At 30.7% G+C, this 16,791-nt stretch overlaps 1 protein-coding gene across 3 annotated transcripts in view; it reads left to right on the forward strand.

Moving 5' to 3' along the window:
* LOC107439647 (5-hydroxytryptamine receptor-like) overlaps positions 1–16,791 on the forward strand; it is a 482,335-nt gene that overhangs the window by 179,068 nt on the left and 286,476 nt on the right. Inside the window, exon 3 of one of the 3 annotated variants that reach the window (XM_071188195.1) lies at positions 6,542–6,630. The exons of the other annotated variants lie outside the window; for them this stretch is intronic. The gene's annotated coding sequence lies outside the window, so the exon portion shown is untranslated. The remainder of the gene's footprint in view (positions 1–6,541; positions 6,631–16,791) is intronic. 3 annotated transcript variants of the gene reach the window in all.

Consider the following 16,791-nt stretch of genomic DNA (forward strand, 5'->3'; position numbering starts at 1 on the left):
GGCTTTCTAATATTGTAGCTATCACCCCAAAAATAGTGCTTTCTAATATTGTACGGATATAATAGTGTGAGCTGATGATGAGACTTTGTCTTTCCGTTGTTAAACTTCCTAATTTTTAATTAATTTTTCTGAATTTTTAATATTTTTTTAAATTTTATATGATTTATTTTCATTTTTGTTTTTTGTCTTATTTTTCTAGAGATTATATCAAATATTACGGGTTCTATGAGCTAGCACTTAATGCATAGTTAATGAAACATAATATATCTTAAAATTTTTTTGAACTTTTTAAATACACTTCTTTAAAATTCGATTTCTTAGGAACTGTTCGACCAACTTCGTTCATTTTTTTTTGTACTTTTCCATTGAAAATTACATTCCTCAAAATGATGTAAAAAATTGTGTACCACAAAATTCAAACTTTTTCAGCAATTGTTAAATTAAATAAATAGAACAAGCAATTTTTGAAATTATTTTTTCATGGAATTATCTTTGCTTTGTTTGCAACTATTTTTTGATTCACTAAAGAAATTTTCCATATATGCGGAAATACGCAAAAAATAAAAGCATTTGAGCTTCCAAACTTTTGATTACTCTCCTCACAAACATTTTGTGATCAGATTTCCTAGATTACGACTTCCCCACTTTATTTGGAGGGTGAGAAATCCAACCCCATAAAATAATAATAATAATTTATATTTATTCAGAGAAGGAAACGTTTGTAACAGATTTTGTAACTTAGAATGCTACCTGCACTAATGTATTAGCATGTTTGAGTTCACCGTTTCTGTCTATACTGTTCAGTCGTTACCATAAATACTGCTCTATAAATTTATATTTTTATAAAAAAAAATATAGATTCAGTTTCCTTGTGTCTAATAAAAAGGAGTGAGCTCATTTTCTTGATATCGGATCTTAACTGAAATATGTATAATTTTATTTTTTTTCTCTAAAATAAAGTAAATAACTTAAGACATCTTGTAAGATCAATCCACTTACGTAAGCTGGGCATGTATTTTACCTCTATTTAGCAGTTTTATGGTGCTGCCATCAATGCTTGAATGAGAGCATCGTATTTTAACAGTCCAGTGTCACAAATTGGGAAGCGCAGGACACTAGAAACTCTTTACGCGTTAAAGATACTGCTGGAGAAATTGTTATATTAACGTCGGGACTCGAACCCCCGTTCTGCTTGTCATGAGAAAGACAGATTATCCCTCGTGTCTATAATATGTTTCCAGCTTCAAGGAACTAAGTGGATTCATGAAGTGGGTAAAGTTAGTGCGATAGACTCTGGTTGTTTAACCATATTAGATGAAAGCAGTTAACAGATAGTATTTCTAACAGTTAGCAGTTTGAATACCATCTTATTTACGGCTATTTGACTGTTTTGTTTGAATATAGTAAAATAACAATTAAATAAATTGCTATTGAAATATCTTTTTCTAAAAAGTTCTAACAATGTACGCGTCTAGGGAGCCTTTCCATTATGAACTCGCATTTCGTGCGATTTAAAACTGTATATATATATATATATATATATATATTTGTGTGTGTGTGTGTGTGTGTGTGTGTGTGTATCAGTGTGTAAAATAAATTAAAAATAAACTGGGTAACTTATTTCATTTGTTTCAATAAACNTGATTAATTGATTACTTGTAATCGATTACAACTGTAATTGATTACAGATAATTACAGCTATGTAATCAATTACTTGTAATCATGATTCCAAGTATTAAATCAATAGTCAATCTGAAAAGCAACTATTTTCCTTCAGTTACATCAGTTCCTTGAAACTTATTCTATACTTAAAATACGTCACATCACTATACATTTCTGCTACTTATCTTTTCTTCGCAATAAACTCTTAATCAATAAAAAAATGACAAATTTAAAACAAATCTATAATTTAAAAATTTTAATAAAGTAAATTAACAGTCAAAATTTATTTTTCCTCAATTTTAAACCAATAATCAATTTGAAAAGCAACTATTTTCCTTCAGTTACATTAGTTCTTTGAAACTTATTCTATACTTAAAATACGTGACATCACTATACATTTCTGCTACTTATCTTTTCTGTACAATAAGCTCTTAAGCAATAGAAATAAATCACAATTTTGAAACAAATCTATAATTTAAAAATTTTAACAAAGTATCTTAACAAGCAAAACTTAAGTATCCTCAATTTTAAATCAAAAATGAAATGTAATACTCAAGATTCTCAAAATTTTCCTTCTAATAAATCAAAAAGGAGTAAGAAAACTCTTAAATTGGCAACAATCATCTTTTAAATATAATTCCTTAAAAAGCTCGTAACAAGCATTTTCGGAAATGTTAATCTCCAATAAATGCTAATGAAAAAAGGAAAACGCTTAATTCTTGGAAAAAGTTTTCCTTTTCGTTGAAAAGGGGATTAAGATACGTCTGTAGAGGCTTTGCTTTTCATAAATTGCTGAGCAGCTGTGCTCGACATGTGCTTTCTATTTAAGTCCTCCGATTTCGTTACAGGACAAAGTACACACTTATCATTCAGTCTCATTCAGAAGTTAACCTTTTACAGCAAAAGCTAACTCTTCTTTTTATTTACAATTGGTTGTGTTTCTTTTTGTTATTCAAGATTAAGAGATTCACAGCTATACACTGCGTGTTTTTGTTCGCGAATAAATGTTCATTTAGATTTTAAATGTTAGACTAATTAAGAGAGATTATCAAACAATTAAGGATTATTTGATCTCATCTATACTTATAGCGAAATATATTGATAACTTGAAATGTTTTATCTTTCATAAAATAAATATGCCTCACGCACCGTTAAAATCTTTTATTCCTAAGAAAATAAAATTGTCCAATATATTTTTTACTTTCCAATGCCCGCCGGGGGAATGACCTTTAGTCATACGGGCATCTGAAGGGCAGATTTGTTGGCCACTTTTCCAGGGGTACCATATTAGGTGGGCCAACGCTGCTCCCATAGTAAGGACAATTAGTACGGATAATTAAAGAACATCCATGCCTTACCCGAGATTCGAACCCAGAACCTTTCTGAAGCAACTCCAGTTCCCGGACTTGTACACAGGCCGGTCGGCTGTCCAATATAAATATATATGCACTCTATAACAAAAAAATCGACGCACCAAGAAGCACATCCTATTGCTTTGAAATTTCGTATGCATGAATGGTTTGCACAGATATGGCTGGAATGATGCCTACTTGGGACGTGTAGTCTTTAGCGACGAATCTTGCTTCCAACTGTGTCCTGACGATCATCGAAGACGTATTGGAGACGCACAGGGCAGAGGCAAGGATCCTGCCTACTTGGGACGTGTAGTCTTTAGCGACGAATCTTGCTTCCAACTGTGTCCTGACGATCATCGAAGACGTATTGGAGACGCACAGGGCAGAGGCAAGGATCCTGCCTTCACTATAGCACGCTACACCGGCCCTCAACAAGGTATTATGGTCTGGGGTGCCATTTCCTTTGACAGCCGGACCCCTTTGGTCGTCATTAGAGGTACACTTACTGCACAGCGGTACGTCGACGACATCCTAAGACCTGTTTTGCTACCGTTCCTTTTGCAGCACCCTGGGCTGGTTTTTCAGCAGGACAATGCCAGACCACATACGGCACGTGTTGCTATGAGCTGCCTGCAAGCTTGTCAAACTCTTCCTTGGCCTGCCAGATCACCAGATCTCTCTCCCATCGAACATGTCTGGGATATGATGGGAAGACGATTGCATCTGGCACGGAATGTTGATAACCTCGTTCGACAATTGGATCGAATTTGGCAGGAAATACCGCAAGAGACCATCCGGGAGATTTATCAGTCTATGCCACGCCGTGTGGCAGCTAGTATCCAGGCTAGAGGCGGGTCAACACCTTATTGAACTTGTTACTGTAACTCAGCAATAAATTATTCAATTGTTCAGACATTTTAATCATTTACTATTCTGTACGTTGGCTTCCTATCCACCAATTTTCGTGTCAATCGGACAACTCCTTCCTGGTGCGTCGATTTTTTTGTTATAGAGTGTATTTACGAGGGTTTTAAGTAAGAGCCGTTAGTAAATAAAAACCAAACGAAAGAAAATTTGCAAGAAACAAATTGTTTTTCAGATTCTACATGCGCTTCTTTTTTTCAGCATAATTACCAAGTTCGTGTAAACACTTATCATAAATTGAAACTAGATTTACAATACCCTCTTCATACAAACATGCAGCCTGCTCCGTTAACCAAGCGGTCACTGCCGTTTTCATGTATTCGTCATCGTTGTAATGATTGCAGCCAAAATGATGTTTGGAAAATCGGAAAAGATGAAAATCACTTAGGGCAAGGTTCGAAGTGTAAGGAAGGGTGATCCAAAACTTTCCAAAAAAAAAGTATCCAATAAAGCTCGGATCTGAGCTGCGGAGAAAAACATTGCCAAATAGTAGCATAATTCCCTGTCAGTATAGCAGGGAATTTTGCTACTTCACAAATCTGCCAGTGAATGTATGCAGCTGGCAGGTTTTATGCGGACTGAAAAAGCATCACTGATCGTATCTCGTGCGCTGCGGGCGATTTGTTAAATTTGAACGTTTTAAAGACACGGAACTGACAGTTCAGTTTACCCACAAGGCTCAGGGGATGAGAGCGTTTGCCTTCCAATAGGGCGAACCGAGTTCGATCCCGGCGATGGCTGGTCGATACGAACAGCGATCACAGTGCTGACGTGAAGTATCCTCAGTGGTAGACGGATCATGGGGTAGAGTCCCCTTGTTATCAGACTAACCGTGAGAGGTTTTCTCTTTCTTTTTCCCGCCGTGTAACACAAATGCTGGTTTGTTCCACCAAAACGTCTTTCAAGAGGGTTAGCTTCTCCCAATATTTGATCCAGGGGTTCACTTCTCTTCCGGATTGGGTTCAAAATTACAAAGCGACGGAGTTGAACATAGTAGTTGTTAACTCAAAAATTGGGTCGACTGTTCAACGAATCCCAAGAATGACTGGTCGATACGAATTCTGCATCCGGCTATATCCGACCACAGTGCGACATAAAATATCCTTAGTGGTAGACGGATCATGGATTAGGGTCCGCTAACCGTGGGAGGTTCTCGTGGTTTTCCCTCTCCATGTAACGCAAATGCGGGTTAGTTCCATCAGAAAGTCCTCCACGAAAGCAAATTTCCCCCAATACTTGATCCTGGAGTTTCCCTATCTTCTGTATTGGGTTCAAAATTATAAGGCTATGGAGATGAACATTAGTAACCGTAAGCCCCAAAATTGGATCGGCTGTTCAATAACGGTTATAAAATGAAATAAAATGAATGCCGGGACACGACATAAGCACTCGTTGCACCACACGTGCCACCTATTAGTTAACATAACGAAACGGCCATTACTTAAAAAACAACTCTCTTATATATAGGGGAGTGTCGGGTAGTCCCGCCCACTGTCAATTTCATATGTATAGAATATTTTTACAAGTCAATGGGCCATCGGACATTAATTACTATATTAAAAAAAGACTATTTTCAAAGTTTCAAGTATTTATGCAGCTGTTAGCATGGTAAACAATAGTTTTGAAAATATGTTGAATACAGTAGTCATGAAATTAAGAAAAATTGGTTGAATGTTTCGATTAAACTTCATTTTAATGCTAAAAAAATAATGTTTTCTATATATGCAGCATTAAAGTATGTAGTCTTAAGTTTAATTTGCACAAAGAAAGAAGTCTATGTTTGAAAAATTGTTCGAGTAATTACAAATTTACAAAAAAATTGGATTTCGGGTAGCCCCGCTCACATGAATGTCGGGTATCAACGACCAATTTTATTTCGTCGATAAATGTACGGTTGCGAAGATTATTATTTTATTGCTTCAAATTTGAATGTTATATGCATTTTTAACAACAAATATTGTTGTTATTAAATGATTGTTATTAAATGATAGAATTGACTAAAAGTATATAAATATGTAAGAAATAAAATGATTTTGTGATAAAAATGATAAACGAGGTTTACCTATTGTCAATACATTGGTCACTTTCATTTTCACCTGAAAAAACAGTCAAAAAACATAATTTTTGTAACTGGGCGGGGGCTACCCGACACATTTTGAAAAGAGCTGAAAAACATGCTTTTTTAAATTTCTATTTTTTTAAGTTAAACTATTCTTTTTTTGGTTTATTCTTTTTGCATTGTTTAATTAGATGATAAAACAATAGAAACATACAAAAATATTGATTATTACTCAATATTATACAGAAATATAATAATACTCCTTAAGTGAGCGGGGCTACCCGACTCTCTCCTACATAAATTACTTCAATAGTTGCTTGAAGTTTTGTTTAGATATTACTGTATATCAACGCTGGATAGAATGGTGCATGGAATTTATTTTTTACAGTAATACAGTAGGAATAAAATGGTGTAGGCTTGTTGCTGTTTAAAAGTAAGTAAAAAATAATGTATATAAAATTATTGAATATGAATATGATATTTGATATGAAAATCCTCGTTTTAGCATAAAAGGGTAAGTTTCCTTTTATATTATTTTCAGACATTATTCTGCAACCATACTTAAGTCATAGCTCATTTTGTCAAATGTTGACACTTTTCTGAATTAAGATAATCCAGGCCTACTACAGGGTAAGTAAATGCATGATTTTGAAATAATATTGGTTTTAATACAAATTATGTATTATATTGTTTATTTAACACTAGATTGCCTAAGGAAGTCCCTTTGACTGCTTTTAATTTCAATTAGAAAAACAGTGATGTATATAATGACACAATTTCTTAGTATTTTGTACAACATATAATTTTTTTATTGTAAATATTTACTAATAATTAGCTAGTAAATAATATAAAAATATTAAAAATTAACTTTAAACAAATTTCTTTACACATTATTTATTATTTTACAATCCAGTCATTTTGACTGCTTTAGGGCAATATAGGTATATACTAAGATTCAGTCTTTCTAGTGTTAAGAAAGAATTCAATATATTTATAAATAGTACCATAGCACATGGTATTATAACAAGTGGTACCAACATATATTATATAGATAAGTGAAACTATTATAAAATATTTAGTTTAGAAATAGAGTAAATAATCACAAAATTACATGAATATCACATGAATATAAGACGCTGTCATAAAATATTGAGTTGAAATATTGTGTGAATAGTAGCAAAAATACCACATAAAATACGTGACTATAAAATAACATTATAAATTGTTACTAACAGACTGTACATGATCATCGTTGTTTCGTAGATTTTAAATCAAAGAATGAAAAAGGCTTGTGAGCTATAGGTGCTGGGTCATGCGTTGCTATTGTTGTGTTGAGTTCTTGTTTAAAATTTGGTATAGAAAGTGAGTTTTAACACGGATGATTCTAATGCTATTAAAAAAGTAGAACTGAATTAACCGGTTAAACATAGGATTTTATTTCAAAAATTCCTCATAGAGTCCCGAATTTAAGTCAATTAATGACGTACGTATACAAATCAATCGTTAGACAAATCTTTCTATTATAAATTTTACGAAAAACATACAACCAATAATATTTTTTACACTTATAACATATATCAGACATGCGACATTCAATGACGGATCGAACGCTTGGCAAATCTTTCTATTATAAATTTCACGAAAAACGTGCAACCAAAAATATTTTTAACACTTATAACATTTATATGAGACATGTGACATTCAATGACTGATTGAGAGCTTGTCAAATCTTTCTATTAGAAACTTTACGAAACACTTACACCCAAAAATTTTTAACACTTATAGCATGTATATGAGACATGTGACATTCAATGACGGATCGAATATTTAACACCTATCACATATATATGAGACATGTGACATTCAATGACAAATCAAATGCTTGGCAAGATAGAAATGATGGCTGTTAGAAATCTTACGAAAAACTTATACCCAAAAGTTTTTAACAATTATAACATATATATGAAACTATTTTTAAACCAAAATAAATTGAACAATAATGACAATAGTTATAATTAAGAATAGTAAGAGTTTTTAAACCCCTTGCGAAAACCAGCTACAAATGGAATGATTTTGCACCAAGGATTTCTTCATTTCCGTCTTACTTTCAACCTTGCTTCTGATACTTCAAAAACGAGGATTAGACAGTTTTTGAATCGAATGCTTCGTAATCTTATTTTTTCTACTCCTATTCAAATTCGTAAGAGTTTCTACACGGAGAAAATGGACATAGTAAAATTGCCGTACTACGTTAATAATATTTCTAGTAAAACAAAACCATAATTCTTGTAATAAAAACCAAAATATACAGTATTTAAGCCCTTCATTCAGCAATTGCCCCGGTCATTTATTAAGGGTTTATCGATAATTCTGGTTTTCAAAATTATTATACATATTACATATTCAAACATTACAATGTTATTGTATATGTACATATTTGGATATAAAATATAAAATCAAAAACTAAATTTAACCGAATGTATGGTATTTATGCCATTCTCTAAGGTATCATGATGAAACTATCAAATTTGACAATATTTACAAAATTTAGTAACACATTATGAAACCCTATTTTATTGGTAATTTTATCAAAAATATTACCAATGCAGTTCAGTAAAAATTTCCGAGATTTTTGGCGTTCTTATAGAGCCAGAAAAAAGGTAAATTTTACCATATTCTGGTAGTTTTGACCATAATTTTTTATCGTTGTCACTCTACCTTGTATCGTAAATGATCAGCATTTTCTCTGCTAAGTGTTTATACAATTCATCGCTCGCCGTTTAGATTCGGATGTATGTATGTATGGAATCCTACATAAAGCACTTAGCTGTACTATTGGCAATATATATTTGATATTTTTATTAATTTTGAGTTTTGGTAGCTAATGGTAATTTTTTTATTCTACAATTAAACGCGTCAAATAAACCTCAATCAAGAATGGTTTGGCGTGTTTACACTTTAAGCGAGCTTAACTGGTTAACATTCAATTTTTCGTTTGTTTCAAATTTTCTGTAGGTAATCTAATTTTTTGCAAATAGTTCTACTGGATTTAAACAAAAAAAAAAGTCTTTTTTTTAATCTAATTATTATTTTCTGTTTTAACCCTTTGACGGTTAGGGAAATGAGCAGTTTTCGTTTCATTAATTCGCGCAGTATTACGAGCAAACAGTAGTCGAAAGTGGTAGCTGTTTTCCCCCGCCGTTCTTCCAAAAATGTCACCCTTCCTTGGCTGTGCCAACTGCTCCACTTTCTGGAATTGTTATAATAAAGTGGTAGCAAATTATGTAGTAAAATTCGTTGGAGAAGGACAGTTACGCCTACTTTTTAATAGAGTAACCAGTAGATTGTTGCTTTAACGTTGCATTTTATATGATACTTATAATTTTTGACTTTTAGTGATGAAAAAATTACTTAAAAGGAAAAATACTAAACTGAAAGTAACTTAAATTTCACTACCACAAGAAAATACTATTTTACAAAGCGGAGCAACTTGACATATCGGGCTATGCCGTAGATAGCTCACCTCACGCGTTTTAAAAGTTTCTTAAAGTATTTGTAGTACATAAATAACAGTTTTTACGTACTTTAAAATAATAAATGATAATTATTAATAATAGTAAATGATAAATGATTATAATCAATTATATAAATAATAGTTAATTATAAATATAAGACAAATATTAAATTAAAAGGACCAAATAAATACAACTAATGTAAAACTTTATGAAGCATTTAAATACAGTAATTACTTAAATACTCTGAACAGAGTCTTCATCAGACTCAAAACTTGATAAGCTTTCTGTATCCCAATCATAATCATCATCATAATTTTCTAACTTTCTCTTTTCAGCCATTTTACTTCACAAACACCCTAAAAAACGCCCAAAAGTACGCATAAAAAGAACAAGGTAAAAAAATTAATTCCCCCTTCATTATGAAAAGAAATTCATGGAACCCGTATTGCCATCTGTAGGCAGTAAAACTAACTACGTTTCGTGAGTAGGATTCGTTTTTAACATGGACAAGGCAGAATAATAATGGCGAACGAGCTCAGCTCGTCAGCGTACATTGGGGGAAAATTTCACTACGCGAGTAGTGCTCGTTACCAAGCATTACGGTCGAAATCTTGCTCCCTAGCGGAACTCGTTTGAGCGCATTATGAAGCACGATTCGATTGCGAGTCGAACTCGTTCATAACCGTCAAAGGGTTAAATATTACTTTCTTTAGCTATTATCATCATAAAATATAAAATATATGATTCCAAGAAGCTCAAGCAGAAAGAAACATTTAGTAAAGCAAAAGCAAAAAATTAAATTATTTAAAAAATGTAATTAAGGTTCACCTTTATATCTTTTGATGAAAATGAAATGTTTCATTTTATAAGGTATATCACAAACATAGTTTCTAACGAGTACTGAATTGCCTAACCAAACATGACGTTTCAAATTTAATTATCACTAAAAAAATACAAAAAAAAATCCTTATAGTTATTAAGATAATATTTCAAAATAGACAAAAAATAATTTTAAGAATTCCATACTTCTTTTCTTTAAATAAAATTGATAACATGATATGGTCAAATGGCTTATTTCTTTTGCGGTGCCGCTGCTATCTTCTTAAATCTGAACAATACCTACAAACATGGAAAAAAAATTTAAAAGTTACATTTAAAATCTTTGCAATAACTACATAGATAAAACCATTTTAAAAAAATGTATAAAGCCTTTTTTATGATACTTAATAAATCAAAAAGAATGTTGTTTATTAATTTCCTTCGACAATTCGTACCATAATGAATATTCTATTCTTCACTAATTAATGATAATTTCTTTGTATGCTATCAAATTAATATTGTCCCTAAAAAAAACTATGTCTCAATTTCTAAAAACTGCCTATATTTTTTTTCTATGAGTTTAATGAAGTGGTAACAATAAACTTGCTTCATTTGTTCATTATTTACTTATTAATTATGTTTTAAGAAGGAGAATTAGGAACAAAGAATAATTGTTTTTTAGACTTGTATTATTTGTAAAACAATATCTGCAAAAGAAAGTTTATCATTACTCTTAATTAGTAAATTGCTTATTACCAAACGTAAATTATACTCATTTTTAAAATAACACTCAATTAAATAGTATCGATTAATATTTCAAAAATATTAGAGTTTTAATAGCTATTTTATGTAATTACTTTTAATTAGAAATGAAAGTATTGTATAATATGCAAATCATAGTTTTATCATCACAATTACGTTCATCTAATATTCATTAAATAATTTGCTTTGATAATTAATGATAAAGTTCGAAATAGAAAAATGGGTTAATTTATTTTCTTAAGATATTATGTCGTCATTATTTCTAGCTCTTTTATAATGTAACATAGATTTAAAAACACATTTTCCCCCATGTTTTGTTGTTGTGACAATTATGATTTATTAAAACATAGAAAATTTTCTTTTTTTACTGTAATTATTCCAGTAATTAATTACTGTAAAAAGAGAAAATTCAGTAAGGAATATAAAAAGTTACATTTTCAATGGATTTTTGGAAAATTATTTTACAAACCATACCGTTACAAACCATACATTTGCGTCATCCGTTGCTGCTATTTTATATACTATATGCTTTGTCGGTTATAATATTGCTATTCACAACATACATAACAGGTCACAAATGTATTATCTTTCTTAAAAAGGTGATTAGTTTTTTAAATAGTAATAGTTGAAACTGAGCTATAGTTGTCACATGAGCGATTGTAATCACGTAGATTAGAACGATAAATTTCCTGACATGTTTAGATTTTATTTTTTTAATAATAATTAAACTTCCTAAAATCAAACTGTTAGAAAATACTTTTAACAGTTCCTTTTTAATACATATTTGAGAAGTATTCATTATAACCCTTAGCTAACCCATTACTAACTGCCATAAGTCAAATATTAAATTCTTACTGCTGGTCTAAGTTACTTAATATTGTGGGTAACTTGGATCACCATTACCTATTTTGATTCGTTTGAAATGATTTTGCAAAAATTTACACACGTTAACGTAGAGTGTAACAATAGACTCCAAGTTTAGAACAATCAACTGAAAAAGTGAGTTATACTGCCAGATGTCTTCTCTGAAATTAAAAAAGTATTCTGAGTAAACTGGGATGCCGATAATAAAATTAAGGAAGGAATTGATATCTAGTATCGTTTTAACAAAAATAAATAAATAAAGCCTTATTCTTTTGAATTAATCTAATAAAAACCATTTCCAATCTGAAATTAAATTCTTACTGCTGTTCTAAGTTACTCAATATTGCGGTTAACTTGGATCACCATTACTTATTCTGATTCGTCTTAAATGCTTTAAAAAAATTATACACGTTAATGTAGAGTGACTCCAAGCTAAGAACAATCAACTGAAAATGTGAGTTATATTGCCAGATATCTTAAATTAAAAAAGTATTCTAAGTAAACTGAAATGACGGTAATAAAATTAAGGAAGGAATTAATATCCAGTATCGTTTCAACAAAAAAATAAAGCCTTATTCTTTTGAATTAATCTAATAAAAACAATTTCCAATCTGTATTTAAATTCTTACTGCTGGTCTAAGTTACTCAATATTGTGGGTAACTTGGATTACCATTGCTCATTTTGATTCGTCTTAAATGCTTTTAAAGAAATTTTTACACGTTAACGTAGAGTGTAACAATAGACTCCACGTTTAGAACAATCAACTGAAAAAGTGAGTTATATTGCCAGATGTCATCTCTGAAATTAAAAAAGTATTCTAAGTAGACTGGAATGACGATAATAAAATTAACCCCTTCCTTCTCGCTCCCGTGAAAATGACGGGGTGAGGTTTCGCCCTCTATTTCTCGCTCCCGTGATATTTCAGAGCTGGAGTGTTCAGTAGTAATGCACCAATAAGAATAAAACTAATTAATTTCTTTTGCCAGGAAAAAATTTCATTTCTCATTTCACACACCAGATGGCAGTACCAGGATATTTTTAAGGTAATTGTAGATAGTTTATTTTAAGCTAGATGTCAAAAATAATCAAATACGTAATACAAATACTGAATCCAAAAAAATAGGCATTTTATGACCGTTTTCTTAAAAATTAACTGATTGTTAAGGGGTTAAGGAGGGAATTAATATCCAATATCGTTTCAAAAAAAAATAATAAAGCTTTATTCTTTTGAATTAATCTAATCAAAACAATTTCCAATCTGAAATGTAATGCTGTTTCAAACGTGAATTTGAGAGTTTTGAAGCTCTCAAGTTATATTCCTATGACTTTAAATTGAGTTTAATAGTGGTCATATTCTTCCAAATGAAATGATGGCAGAAATCATGTATATAATTATCATTAATTAGTTGGTCAATAAATCCACTTTCATGCAATCAGATTGATATGAATTGAGCTTCAATTCAGGCATATTACTTTATAGTAATCCCCTCTGCAGTTTCTGAAACCACCGCGACTATTCAGTGTAAATTATCAAATGGTGGATTACACGTATTCATTGGAAGCGTTAACCATTTGGAAACCTGTCGGGGGCTGTTTCATTAGAATAGTGGCTCTAAACGCTATTCAATTCATTGAGTTTAATGCATTAAACTTCCACTATTACACATTAATGCTAAGGATTATGTTTGGCATTCTATTTAATGTGTTTATATATGTATCACCTAACGTGACGATAAAGTTGTTAAAATAAGTATTAAAAGAATTTTAAAAAAAAACTTGCTTTGAATAACAAAGACTATAGTGACTTAACAAGCAGCTCTCAAAAGGTAGGAGTAAAATACAGATTTATACTGTAAGCTCTGGGGAAAATTAAGTTTATATTTTATTCACAGTAAAATTTTAGAGGAAAATTTACAATTCTGCCAAGTGACAGGAATAAATTTGCATTATTGCAAAGGTTTCCTATAACTATATTGATTTTTTTAACAAACAAATGGTGTAGTTATGGGAGTTCATAATGTTAAGTAAGATAATTTAACACAATTTCTTTTCAAATTTACAATTTCTTTTCTTTTATCGCGTCTAGATGAGAGATGGTGAATCAATTTCCCATGACAGGTATTTCAGTTGCACGCAAAAAGTAAAGCATTAAACTGTTTTTTTTTCTTAACTAGAGGTCATCGATGGCGGATTCAATATCATGTGCAATTTTGGACAAAATTATTATCTTTTTTCAGTACGCAAGTGCCTATTATCCACTATGGAAGTCCATGTTGAAAAAGAGTTTACTGAACTTGGGAGATACTAATTATTTATTGGAAAATGCATTGCGCAAGAAATATGACTCAGAGTAATTTTCATTCAAATGATCAAAATTTAGCGGGCTAATTGTAAGAATATCAGATTTGCATTACAGTCATGAATAACAGGCGCTATGCAAAATCTTTCTAATTAGCTACAACATTGCCCCGAATTAAGTTTAAAGAAATTGTTCACCTTATTGTGGTTCAACTTGCTAAAACATGCAGACATAAGATTATAAAACTCCATAGCTCCCCTGTATAAAGGAAGTCTTACAAATCTTGTAATTAATTCTCAGCCAAATTGGCTGAAAATTTAATATGTTGCAGTTCTGATTGAAATTTCTCATTGAGATTAAATCCAAAAATGGATAGTTTCCACGATAATAGTTTCCAAGATAGCTTCGAACATAAAGATATAGGCAACAATCACGGAGGAGAAGGGTGCAGGATACGCCCAGCATTGGCTTAGGATGAATGCGAAGAAGTAATGCCATCTACTCATTTAACTTTGGACGTTCAGACGTGCTACAAGCTTTTTCATTACTTAATCCTACTTTCGATTGTTATATGAGCTAAATTCAATCCGACAATTTCCATGTGGTGCACATTGGTTAATTAATCATTAGAATTCTAATGTTGTAACTGTTAGAGAGAATTGAGACTTACTATTTATGTTTAAAGCTATTCCTAACTCGGAAGTTATCGATTTTCGGACTTAATGATAATCTTTTGATAAGAATGTTTTAAACTAAAGCACATTAAATTTTCAGCAAATATATTTGGCAGAGAATACCAATCTTTAATAATATTACCAAAATTTACCTAGTATTAACCAATAATATTACAAATCTTTATCTACTATTAACCAATAATATTACAAATCTTTATCTACTATTAACCAATAATATTACCAATCTTTATCCGCCATATGTAAACAATAACTTTTCGAAATTAAATATTTCTTATTATTACAATACATACTATAGTAATCAAAATTAACTTTATTCATGAGAAAATTACTGTATGAATTATTGCGTACAAGAATTATTTCTATACTCTAGCTTCTTCATTAGTTAATCTAACTTTCATTGCTTTCATATGCAAATCCCGATCCATGTATTCTACATTGGCTTTTGCTAATGTTATGGCCATAATAGGGAAATGATAATTACTATTTATGTTTGAGATTTCGTATCCCAGAAACTATAAATTTTCGGACTTTTGGACAATGAGAGCTTTTAATCAGAATGTTTGCACTACCACGTATTAAATTTTCAGCCAATTTGATAGAGAATTAATTTTCTTCTTTGAAAACTATTCTGTCAGAGAATTAACTGCGGGGTGCTTTGCAATCAATAATATGACCAATCTATATCTACTACATGCAAACAATAACCTTTCCAAACTATATATTTCTCATTATAACTATACAGAATGTACCAATTGAATTATGAATCCCCATTGACTTTTGCCATGAGAAAATTGCTGTATTAATTATTTCTATATTCTGGGAATTCCGAAATTGTATTTTTTACGCTGTCTTATGATATCCTTATTCAATAAATAAAATGTTAACTCATTATTTGGGTTCATTGTTTGAAATCTAATATTTCATCGAAGCAGTCATATTAATTCTGATATAGTTGCTATCTGAATTTTGTAAATATTTATCAAGAGGGATTTCTAAATGAAACAAACCAAGAGTCTACACCTCTACATTTATTCTTCAGAAAACATATCGCCGACAGAAAGCAAATAATATTCCGAATTGATTTAAGATTAAATTTCCATGTTCGTAAATAGTTTAAAAATCTTGTGTAAATACAGACGAAAATGAAGAATTTTTATATCTTCTTTGCAAACAATAGAAGGAAAATTATGTCCTTTAATTAACTGTCTGACTAATCTCCATGGATATTTAATAATGCTTTAAACAACACCTGGCGGTTAAGCAAAAGTGAGAATTTAGCATAAGAATTAATGTATTCCAAAAGCTTTCGACAGAATTTTTCCAACGGAAATTCTGAGTTCTTTTTTTCTTTTAATTTATTTTTACAGATATAATGTTTTTTTTCAATAAATATTTTAAAAACTATAATTTTTAAATCAATTATTTAACTTAATTTATTTGAAATAAATAATTTTTAAGTTCATTAATTTTTTCTTAAGTAGGCTATCGTGATAAAAATAATTTTGCAATTATTCATTCACTTATCAAACATTATCTAATCTTCCAATTTTTTAGGAAACTTATTAAAATTTATTTGAGTATGGAAAACGATACAGAAAATAAATAGGAAAAATTTAACGTTTAGTTACATTGCCATTACTTTATTTTTGACATAAGATCAAGGTAACCGAATTCAATATGAATTATAAAAATTTTGTTTTAAAATTTGAAAAGCGTTCGATTAAAACTACGGAAGATATGCGTGTTTAACGCAGTGCTCTTGCACTGTTCATGTGCGAAAATCTTTTTAAATTGTTTTCTCATAATTTTGTAGTGGATCGTATCTGTCAACTAATG

The sequence above is a fragment of the Parasteatoda tepidariorum genome, chromosome X2, assembly GCF_043381705.1.
Source record: "Parasteatoda tepidariorum isolate YZ-2023 chromosome X2, CAS_Ptep_4.0, whole genome shotgun sequence".
Taxonomy (NCBI): Eukaryota; Metazoa; Arthropoda; class Arachnida; order Araneae; family Theridiidae; genus Parasteatoda; species Parasteatoda tepidariorum.